This window comes from Benincasa hispida, chromosome 5 (assembly GCF_027475165.1).
Source record: "Benincasa hispida cultivar pf3 chromosome 5, pf3_genome.v1.1, whole genome shotgun sequence".
In the NCBI taxonomy this organism is placed as follows: Eukaryota; Viridiplantae; Streptophyta; class Magnoliopsida; order Cucurbitales; family Cucurbitaceae; genus Benincasa; species Benincasa hispida.
Window position 1 is genome coordinate 49,508,069 of NC_143482.1, and position 12,594 is coordinate 49,520,662.

Below are 12,594 nucleotides of genomic sequence, written 5' to 3' on the forward strand. Positions count from 1 at the left end.
AGCATGTGAAGAAGAAAATCTGCTTACCAACTAAAATGATTTATTGTGATAAAGGTCTTGAATTGTTGATATTTAGATGGGAGTAACCATGTTCGTATAGATGGGTATATTTGGAAAAATCTTAAGCAAATCAATCAAACATTTGTTTCAAAGACTACTCCAAAACAACATTAAGTAGCAATTTTTTGTTTCAATTTTCCAATTTTATGAAAACGATTACTTAGATCCATTTTATAATGTTGTCATTCCTACTTTCTGTTTCTTGTTTCTAATATCATGTTTTATGTTTCTTAGTTTTTAAGAATTTAAAACAAAAATTTGTTCTTATATAGAAACGAATAATCAAAATATTTTACAATTTCTTAGAAACAAAATTTTTACATTATTAATACAAATAAGTTGTAATGCAACTTTTTTTTTAAAAAAAAAAAATAATAATATAATTATGGTCTTAGGTCTAGTTTCTGATATATTTATTTCCTAGGTTTTGAAATGTTACACTTTTAATCATCAAGTTTTGAGCTTGATTTCAATTTAGTTCATAGGTTTCAAAATGTTACAATTTTACTCTTGAGATTTGAGTCTAATTTCAATTTGATTCCTAGATTTCAAAATGTACATTTTTAACCTTTTTTTTTTTTACTAAATACTCACTTCAAAAATTGAAATCAAACTCAAAATTTAAGTAATAAAAATGATTTCGCTCTGAACCAAATAATAACTAGACCTAAAACCTAGGACGAAAAATACATTTTCTCCTATAATTATTTATATATTATTCAAATGTTGTCCAAATATGATTTACAATGCAATATAATACGAGTCATTCACCTTAAATGATGTCGACCTATATATCCAACCTAATTATATATTGCTCTCTAAAATGTCTGCATGATATAAATTACCCTTTTGTCCTTGAAGTTTCGTTTAGGTTGCACATTTGGATCCCTGAGTTTTCAAACTCAACAATTAACCCATAAGTTAGGCATTCTTAGTTGATTCGTAGTTTTTTCGGTTAATTCGAGCAAAAAGTTGCATTAAATGAACAATTGTGATACTTTTCCATTGCTTTTTATAGGAAAAACAACATTATTGTAGAATACTTTATTGAAATATTGTTTAAAAAATACATAAAAATACAATATTGATGAACTTGTGAAATGATTTTTAAAAATTATATGGTTCAGGATTAACAATATGTTTATCCCCTTTAATCTTTTTTGAGCCATAAATAATTCGATTTCTTACTTCATGTCCATGAATTCTTTGATGGTGATGGTGTAGGGGTTTACAAGGTTGGATTCTTCTGTGGTGCCTTCTTACATAATAATCATCATCATGTAGTTCATAAACCCTAGAATTTCTTTGTTGATTGCATACATCATTGATCAATCTAATTGCACTTGCAATTTCAACAAAGTTTGTGCTAAATACAAGAACACCAATAAAAAGGAGCATGCAGTCTTTGGAAGCAACCATAATTGATCATGCAAAGTGGTTATACAAAATAAAGTGCTTTGAGCTACAATTGCTTGTTGTGATAAAAGACATGAATGTCATTTATATTGGGGTAAAGTCTCTTCTATTGCCTTCTTTTAGGTGAGTTTAGTTTCAATTGCATCTTTGAAATTTGTTGGATTGGAAGAAGATTAGGGGAATTTTTGTTTGAATTGGAGGGTTAACATTTTGCCACAAACTCCTTTTTGTTTTCTATTTTTACATGAGCATAATGCATATCATTTTTTTTTCTTTTTTTTCTTTTTTTCTTTTTCTTTGACATCATTAAAAAGATTTTTTTTCCTCATTTCACACCCTAACAATTAAAATTTATAATGGATTAAAAAAAGAGACCACTGCATTGTCCAATTAGATCTGAATAGCTTTTAATTTGCTAAAATTAGATTATATATATATATAAGTAAAAGAAAAACAAATCGAGATATATATATAGCTAAAATGTAAAAAAAAAATAAAAAATAAAAAAGGTTAAAATAAAATGCATATCATGTCATTGGGATTTTTCTTTTTTTTTTTTTTCTTTTTTTTTTTCTCAGCCACTTTCATCTTCTTTAGCCGCACAAACACAACCCTAATCCAAAATTGCCTCCTACTGTACCACATGTGCACTGGCAGAGCCCTCGCATCCTCAAAGGCCACCAGTACGCTGCTGCCCTTCACCAACCCTGCCACCGGCTCCCATCCCGGCAACACCACCCACCTTCTCCACTTCTTTTCTGCCACCACGACCCCGAATTCTCCCTCGCCTCTCACCTCCATTGGCGATTCTTTTAACTCCCTTTTCCCTCTTCCCTGCCTTGCACCAACACAACCTTATTTAGAATCCTTCTTCTCCGGTAAAAGGTCTTCTCCATTGGCATTTTCCCGTAAGCACGGCCTATGAAACTCCAAGCCGTTACCGTGTTGTCTGATTAGTCTCTAACTTTTGGATACTCTCTCTATTTTAGCCTCATTTTCTTGTAATGGTAGAAAATAAAAGAATATGTAACATGTGTTCTTACAAATGATAAAAAATTAATTGGCGGCATCATAAAGGAATATACAATGGGGAAAATGATGTATAAGAATTGAATAAAACACTCAAACACAGAGCGGGATTTTTCAAATTTAAAAAATCTCTCTCCCTCTCAACGTCTCTCACATACCATTGTAGCACTGCAGCTGCTGCACCTCCATTCGACAAATATCCTAGAACAACAAGAGACTATATACTTTTGTATGGTGCTAAAGATTTGATTGTTACTGGCTTTGATTTGTCAGACTGATAAGGATTCTAGAAAATCTATTTCAAAATCATTCTAGAAAATCCACATCAAAATCGTTGTTCACTCTTAATGGAAGAGCTATAGTATGACGGAGTGTGAAACAAGGTTGTAATACTAACTCCACCATGGAGGATGAGAACGTAGCTGCTTATGAGGTTGCTAAAGAAGCACTATGGCTTAGAAAGTTTATTTTTTATGTCCATCACCTTTATTGTGATAATAGTGGTATTGTGATGAATTCCAAGGAGCCCAGGAGTTACAAAAGAGGAAAGTATATAGAGCCCAAATACCATTTAATACGGGAGATTGTACAACAAGAAGACGTGATCATCATGAAGATTGCTTCTAAGTACAACATTTCTTATCCATTTACAAAGGTCGTCAAGATTAAGGTTTTTTAGGGTCACCTGGTGATTCTAGGTTGCGAGATATGTGTCACTTGGTCTAGGGCAAGTGAAAGATATGTACTGGATATAGTATATACTCTAGTTTACTATATTACGTATTGTATTGTATTGGAATAGTTACTTTATTGTATACCCCACTAGAGCTTTAGGACAAGTGGGAGATTGATGGGGTTTATATTCTAAATCTCGTAGTTTGTAATCTTGTAACCATTATTATCTATTACTATGATAAAAAGGTATTTTATTCATTTATTAATCTTGCATAACTTAATCCAATAAATTAAGATCCATGGTTATTTAATGTAACTTGAATGATAGATATACAATTGGATCATGTTCAAATGATAACCTAAAAGGTCTATAGTAGGATAAAGTTGGGTATCTTATCCTAGTAACACTATGGATGCGATCCACTTTGTAAAGGTTACAAGTGTTGTATGTGTTACAAACGATTTTATTCAAGTCGTTTATGTAATAGATATGCGAGTAGAGGTATCGACCAAATCGCGAAATAATTAATCTTTCACTATAACACTATTGATTAAAAAGATTAATATTTCATAGGATGATCGTAGGTAACTTAATCTCAGTCCTCAGTAAGTTATGAACTTCTGCCTATAAGAGGTTGTCCTTTAATTTGTATGGGTGGGAGTGGCCCGAGTCATCGACTGAATATGTCTACCATTTTTGGAACAGAATCGAGTAGAGAGCTAAAAACATAACTACAATAGATGAAATTTAATTACTCCTTCCCATCTTTAGGGAAACTAAAGAAGTTGTTCCCTTAAGTGTTGACTCTGAGTCTTGAACGATGGGACTCCTTCCCTCTCATTGGTCCGAGAGGGATTTTGTTTATGGTAGGATCATAAATAGGTTGTCCATTAGAGGATCAATGTGATTTAAAGAATTACAAATTATTATAAGGGGTAAAACGGTAATTTGACCCAGCTGTAATTATGAACGAATCGTGAAAGATTGACTTATTGATAACCGTTATATCCATGGACACAGAAATATATCTTGAGTGTGAAAAGTGCAGTTGTGGGTCATAATTAATCTTGCATCATTGGATCTTCGAACCTGTAAGTCCATTAGGTCTCTGCGCTAGCTCACTAAGGGTAAAAATAGAATTGTTAAAGTTTTTAATAAATTTGAATTGTTCAAATTATTTGGAAAATATAATTATATATGATACAATTAATATAATATTATGGATATTAGACTTATATTAAAACTATATATTAAAAATGAGTATGAATAAGATTCATATTAAAACCATAGGTTATGAGAGAAAAATATATTCAAATATGATTTAAATATAATATTAATTAAATACATTATATTTATTTAATTAAATTTAATAAAAGATTGATTAAATATTATTTGATTAGTTTAAATAAATTTTGATTTTATTTATATTAATAATAATAAGTAAAAAAATAACTCCCCATGTGGGGAGTTATTGGGAAGTAGTAGGAGAAGAGTAACTCTCTCTCCCTTAACTCAAGGTGAGATGAAGAAAGATATAAAAAAATAATTTTTTTTTATCATCTTCTCCTTCTAGTCTTAACTCTCTCATTCTCTCAAGAAATTCTCTCATTCCCTCATACTTCCAAAAAGGTTCCCACAAGCCATGATTCTACCAGAGAATAGTGGAGATACATTAATGTTTGTGTTTGGAACATCTTGACGAGATAATCGCTTGAAGAACGGTCTTCAAAAGTGAGTATTTCTACATTTTTTTTACCAAATTACAACATGTTTATTTGTTTTTTGTCCTTATTTTCTTCAACGGATATTGAAGAACGAACATTCACATGCTTCTGCACGGGATTCAATCCCTTCGAAATCAACCTCAAACCAAGCAATAAATCCAATTTGGAAAATCGTTCCACCAACAATAAGAAACATCCTCCTTTGAGGCGGTAGAGGAGACCATGCGAAAGTTGATGGCGGTGGAGTACCAGGGGCGACTGGAGGTGGAGTAGCAGATGGTTAAAGTGATGATGGTGAAAGAGATGAAATCGGAGTTCGCAGAGTCAAATAATTTGAAGGTGACTACTACGACGACGATGATGATAGAGGACTGGGTGGGGATTTAGATGCAATGGGAAATGTAGGAAGAAAAGATGAGGTGGAAATCGCGAAGTCTAACGGGTTCAGAGGAGACAATTGTTGCAGCAGGGACTGTGATGGAGTATTAGCTGGGAAACTTGATGCAACAGGAGGCAGCGGAGATGGAATGGAAGGAAAAGCCGATAATTTAGGCGCCAATGATAAATATCTTGGTATCTTTAGTGCGGAGAGTTGCTCAACTACTTTTGTATCGTCTTTTCGATGTACTCTTTTATTTATTAGAGTATGCTTTTGTGCTTGAGAAATAAAGTAATCTGTTTAAAAAAAAAAAGAATTGAATAAAACACTAGCAAACTGATTACACTTCGTTGGGATACAACCCTACAAACGATAGTGATTGTCTCCCCAACCCAACCCGTATATACCCCAACAAACTATAGTGATTGTGTCAACATGTTATAATGACCAATTCTGGTACAATTATTCACCATGTGCAGCTATTAAGTATTTCTAACACTTTGAACACGCTTCAAACTTCAGTATTTACATTCTCCATTTACCCAAATTTTTATTATATATAATCCTATATACTCATATTTAGAAATGCATTCATATTATTGTACCAATAATTATTGTGGATACACATGATTGATTGTTTAGACCCATTGGTTTAGATTTCAAGGGTTTTACCCATGGTAAGGGAGTTTCACATAAGGGTTGTACCCACTTATCTTTGCCCGACCCCTTTTTTTATTGATTTTAATTAACATGTGTATTTGCATATATTTTTCATGTTTATTTGTTAACTAAATCTTAGTTTCATTCATACGATTGTTTATGAAGATCTGATGATTTTGTGTGGTTTAGTTTAAGCAACTAAGTTGGTTCTGCACAGCCGAAGGCAACTGCATAGCCGAACTCACTGCCTAAATCCCGAGAGCAATCGCCTGAGAACCAGCAAACAATACTTCAAACGAACCATGTATAGGCCTTCCCACCCGTAGCAAAGATCGCACCCTTTATGATCCCAATGCCACCCTGACACTATGTTGCATCTCAAGGGAAGCCACTGATCAGAGGACAAGTCCACATGACCCGATCTCCGCCATTCCTCAACCCTCTAGACAACATAAGTTGTTGACAGACACCCGTATTTGCCTCCACTCTTGCTTGGCCTCAAAACTCCAATAGAGACCCTTGATTCCAACCAAATAGGGTCACCAATTGTCACCACATGATATTTATTATCATTTATTTATTAATATAAATAGATACGTATTTGTGTGGGGGGGAGGTGAAACGTTGGGAAATAGAGAAATCTGCTTTGATTTTTTTTTTTTTCTTTTATTTACCTTCTCTTATGTTTTCGCGTCAGACACATTACTTTTTTTTTATTTTTATTTATTATTTTTATTTTACTTTTAAGTTACTGTGAATTTCAGATTTTGAATTTCATTTAATTTATTTTCTTAGTTTCAGATTTATGTTTGGAAAATTATTTCAAATGGTAAAACTGTTGAAAATATTTATCAGGTATAACAAAATTTTATAATTATTAATGATAGACGTTGATAGACACTGATAGAAGTCTATCAAAGTCTATCAACATTTATCACTGATAGTTCTAAAATTTTGTTATATTTTATAAATATTTTAGTTCATTTTTCTATATTTAAAAACAACCCTTTATGTCTTCTACATTATTTATATTTATATATTTTATTATGGCACAAATGTATTAAGCCAGATCGAGTTCAAATAGTGGAAGAAGCCTAGAGAGCCTAGCCTAACCTCCCAAGAGAAGGAGACTCTAGCCTAGAAGAGCTCAAGGGTTGACCCACATATGAGCTATAAAGGAGAGCTCATAGGTCGAGCTATAGAGGAAAACTTAAAGAGTTAAGAGAGTTGTTTGAGCTAAGAAAGGAGGTCGATCGAACTAAGAGGAGCTCAAGCTAAGAAAAGAGGTCGAGCTAAAAAAGGAGGATGACCTAAGAAAGAAGATCGACATGTGAGTTTGAGTTAAGAAAGAAGGTCAACCTATGAAAGAAGGTCGAGCTGAGAGGTTGAGTTGAGAAAGGAGCTCATGCCAAGACAAAAGCTCGAGCTAAGAGTTATATGTAATTGAGCTATTAATTAAGCAATTATAATAAAGAGTCATAATTAAATAATACGTTTAATGACTCATTAATCAATGGATAATCGAGCACCGAAAGCTCATCCAAAGGTCGAGCACATTGATGGTCGAGGTGTGTAATGGCTCTAGCAATAATAGCTCAGGTGGATAACGGCTGAAGAGAAATCAGATAGTGGCTTGGTAGAGTAAAGAGAGGTATGCCAAAAAAAAAAATCATACTTATTTTCTACTAATTTAGCCACTTTCAAACCTGATTCTAACTTAAGTGTCAGAGTGAATTTGGCTCAACATCATACTAGTGTTTGACATTGTTTATTTTGCAAGATATTAGACTAATCTCCCTCAAGAAATACAAATTCATCGTTAGTGTGATTTTCGATATCAACATATTTTATTTTAAGAGGTATATTTAACCATTCTTTTTTAGGGTATTTTTTTATCTTGTCATTTTATTATGTATGAAATACCTTATTCTAATTTTTTTTAATCCTTGTATTTTGAAAAAAATTATCCAACGACAGAATCTAAAAATATTTGGAAGTAATATTTTCTAGAATTCTTGAAGTGGGAAGTCTATTCTTTTGGAGTTTGAGATCGATTTCAAATACGTTTTCTTAAATTTTTAATACCTTGTAAATATTATTGCTTATTTTCTTATTTATTTAAATGTATTATTAAATTGTATATTTGGTTAATGTAACTTTTCATGTTAAATTGATGATTTTTTTGGTAATATTTCTCTCATATTCTCTGCCCTTTTAAGTTTATTTTCAAATCTTTAAAATTTACTCCTTTTGAGTTCTATTAAATTTTTTTTTCCTTAAAAAAATTGTACTCAATGTTTTTTTTTAAAAATTTCTTACAATGGAATCTATAAATACTTGGGAGCCCAATTTTTTAGAATTATTGAAGTGAGAGGTCATTACTTGGGAGTGCGAGATTTGATTCCAAGAAAAAATAAATTTAAAGAATTTTTAAAAAATAAAATTTATTAAAAGACTATCCTACGACGGATTTGAGAAATTGTAATATTTTCACATTTCTAGATGTGAAGAATTTTTTCTAAATTCTTATATGACCTAATTAATGGAAAATTTTCATTTATTTTATGGGATCATGACTTAAAATATTGGAGGAATGAGAGATAAAATAATATATAATTCAAGATCTAAAATTTGACCACCATTTTTTTTTAAACGGGTGTTGTGGAGTGCTAACATCTTTCCCATATACAAATAATACCTAAACCTAACTTAGTTTTCCAAACCATTTATATTATCTTTTACTATAATATTGTTAACTTTATTTTGGTGTGCAATCAAACCGTAAAAAGAATTGGTAGCGACTCCTTTTTTCTTTTTAAGTTTTTATCCCTTTTTCAAGGATGTCGATCGCTTCGCATCATCTCGGACACATGGCGATATATTTTATATTTAGATTTCTAGATTTTACACCTCTGTTTTTGCTAGTGCTCCCTTTTGCTTGTTGGTGTAAACTTTCTTAGTTACTTAATTTAAATAATTATGATATTAATATTTTAAATAAATTTAGTTTCTCTCTATTTAGAGTACTAAATTGGTTATTATAATTTGTGAATATTGTAAAATGTGGATTATAATAATATGTGTTTGGGTGCGGCTTAACTGGGCCATGCCTTTTCCGATTCAACGATACAAAACTGGAATACATAAACTTCAGAAATATTAGTGATTGGTGGAACAACACTAGCTAGGGTGGTTATCCTAGGTACTCCTTCATTAGAAGACTGAAACAGCTTTCCCAAACCATAGGAAATTGGCAGAATAAGAAGATAAACAAGCATGGATTAAGGAGATAGAAAGAATTGACCTCCTTGAAACCAATCAACAAATCAGTGACCTCGAGAGTAGTCATAGAACTACTCTTAAAGCTGATCTAAGTGAAGCGACCTTCAAAGAAGCGTAATATTGGACTCAAAGATGACATAACGGAAGTGTTCCAAGATTTTAAGAAAAATGTTATAGGCTTTCGATTATAGGCCAATCAGTCTTATTAACTCTTTGTACAAAGTTATTTCCAAGCAAACCTTTCGCAATACAATTGCTGAAAACCAATTGGCTTTTGTCAAAAAAAAAGACAGATTACAGATGCTATGCTTATGGCCAATGAAGCTATTGACTACTGGAGGATCAAGAACCGGGGTTTTGTGAGCAAGCTTGACATTCACAAGGCTTTTGACAAAATCAGTTGGAGTTTTATTGAGAAAGTGGATCAATGCTTGTATATCTAGTGTCTAATATTCCATCCTCATCAATGCTTGTATATCTATTCTTACCAATCTTTCTACATACATGCTATCGGTGTTCAAAGCTCCTAAATCGGTATACAAAGATATTGAAAGACTATGGAGGAATTTTCTTTGGAAAGATAGTAGTGGAGGCTGTAATAGCAATGGCTATAGTATCCATCTAATAAAATGGGAAGACATTTGCTTACTTACAGTTGTCTGTTTCACATAGAAACAAGCTCTTCAAAGATTATACTCCAGCTCGAATTGCTATCAGTCTACATGTTTTTTGTAATCTTTAATTTTATTGCTTTCTTTTCGGGCTTATCTCTAGCCCTGCTGAACTACTTTTATGGAAGATGATGAGGGTACTAAGAATCTGTCTACCTAATAGAGATGTTCGAGTGCATCTAATGACCCTAAATATCTTTTTAGAAAAAATATATGTGTTTGGGTGCAAATTATTTTAGTCTAAATTATAATAGTCTATGTTTGGATATAGAATAACGATGCGTTTCGGAATGATTTTGAGAGAAAAAGAAGGGATTAGAATCTTAACCATGTTTTGTGTTTGGTTTAACATACTATAATTAAATCCACTAAAATCACTTGTGAATTTCACACCATTTTTAATATCGGTTATTTCCTAGATTTTAGATTCTCCTAAAACCATATCAATTTTTAACAAAATTTAATTTTTAATTTTATTATTTAAAATCAAATTTTATTTTATATATCTATTTTAAAAAATTATTTAATAATTACAAATTATAAAAATAATAATATTAGGTTCGGTTTAGTTATTAAATTTAAAATATGATTATTTAATATTTATTTACCAAATATCTTCAACCAACTTCTTCAAGTATAAAATTGAAATTTACCAAACATTAATACGCTTCATTTTACAAGCTAATTTTACAAAAAGCACAATTATCAATAATTATTTTAAAAGTTGTAGCAATACCAAACAAACCTAAAATAATCTAGTTTATAATAGTATGTGTTTAGAGTTCTTACTATTTTAGTCTGATTATATAATAACATGTATTTGTGGTGCAGATTATTTTAGTCCCCTTATTTTTTGTATTTATTTTTTAATTTTTTAATTTTAATACTTTAATTTAGGTAGTGAAATTTCTTATGCTTCATTTTTTATGTCTATACCAAAGTTTTTTTTCTCAAAAAAAAAAAATCCAAGTTGAAACCTTTTCAATTTTTATTGTAATATTTTTATACTTTAATTTATGAAAGGAATTTGATTACATTATCTATACTTCATTTTTTATAACTATACGAAGATTAAAATAAAAAAGGTCAAAGTTTCTACTTTTCAATTTTTTTTTTTAATTACATTTTTTTTAGGAAAATTCTTATGAATTGAAGAATCTAAAAAATATTTAGACTTTGTAGCAAAAAGTTGAAAATTATTTTATATTTTTGGAACTTTTTACAAATATTTTAAAATATTTTTTTTATTTAAAAAGACCTCTCTTTTGTACTATTGTTTGATTTTCATTTTTTAACTTTAATTTGAGAAAGGAATTTGACATTTTCTATTATGCTTCATTTTTTTAACTTTACTAAAATTAAAGAAAACGTTAAAGTTTAAACTTTTTCAATTTCTGGTGTAATTACATTTTTTTAAAATTTAATTTAAGAATGAAATTTGATTACATTCTTTTACAATTCATTTTTTATAACCATACTAAAGCTACAATTTATAAAAAAAATAAATAAATAAAAGTTCAAATTTTCAACTTTTTCATTTTTCTTTTTATATTTTCATGTTTTATAATTTAATTTAGGTTTAAAATAGTCCTTAAATTCTGTTGGTTCTATTTTATCCCTAAACTTTAAAAAATGTCTGTTTTAATTCCTAAATTTTTAAAAATTGCTTATTTTGGTCCTTGCTGTTAAAATTTTATTACCTCTTTCAAAAATTGGTGAGGCGACTTGTATTTTTAGATGAGACTACCAAATAAGTATCCTAAAAAAATATAGAGTTTCAAATTTGAATTAGAGAGTAAATCAATATTCTATAAGAGAACTTAAAAGTCATTTTGCATTCAAGATTTTGGTCATTTACTATACCATTTCCATCGGCTAAATAGACGAACCTCTTCTTCGTCTTCCCTTCCGTCATCGACGACACATGAACCCTCTCCATAACAAGGCCCTGTTTTTTCATGTAACGAAATCAAAATGTATCAGAATTTAGGCTCTGGATTTCAGTTTTGGATTCAATGCAGTGGGGTGTGCTTATCCAGTACCTTGCACATGTTTGGAGGGTAGAAATCATGAGGATATCAAAAGAGATTGGAGATGTTTTAAATTAGGATCGTTTACCCTAGGGCACAAGCGGCTTTAATGGCGGGAATGACATCAAGAGGCATCAGAGCGGGTTTCGACACATCTGTGTTAGATGATATAATTAAATTTATTTTCAAATTTATGGGTCAATCGGTGATTTAAAAAATTTGGCCGTAATATCATCCGTGGTATCTCACTATTTTTTTTTTTTTGTCTCTAGAATTTTTCCCTCTTCTCACACCATTTCGGACCAGAACTTTAATCTAGTATATTAGACCAACTCGGCCATCTTAACTTATTGAGAACAAATATGTAACATTATTATTTTGTACTAAAATCAATCCAATTTTCTCTTTCTTTGTTTTTTTTTTTTCTCTCAAAATAAGTTTATTCGGAGATAAATTCAATTTTTTGTTTTAACATTTTACAAAACGTATATAAATTTATAAGGAATCTTGCAGATGAAAATTTTCATTGTTTTTTTTTTTCTATTTTTAAATATGATGCTCTTTTTTGTTTTGTTTTTACAATATATTTAGTATGTTTTAAGAATTTGTTTTTATGATTTTTTGGGGTGACATGGGAATGAAGAAGTTGAAAAACCTCTTTTAGATG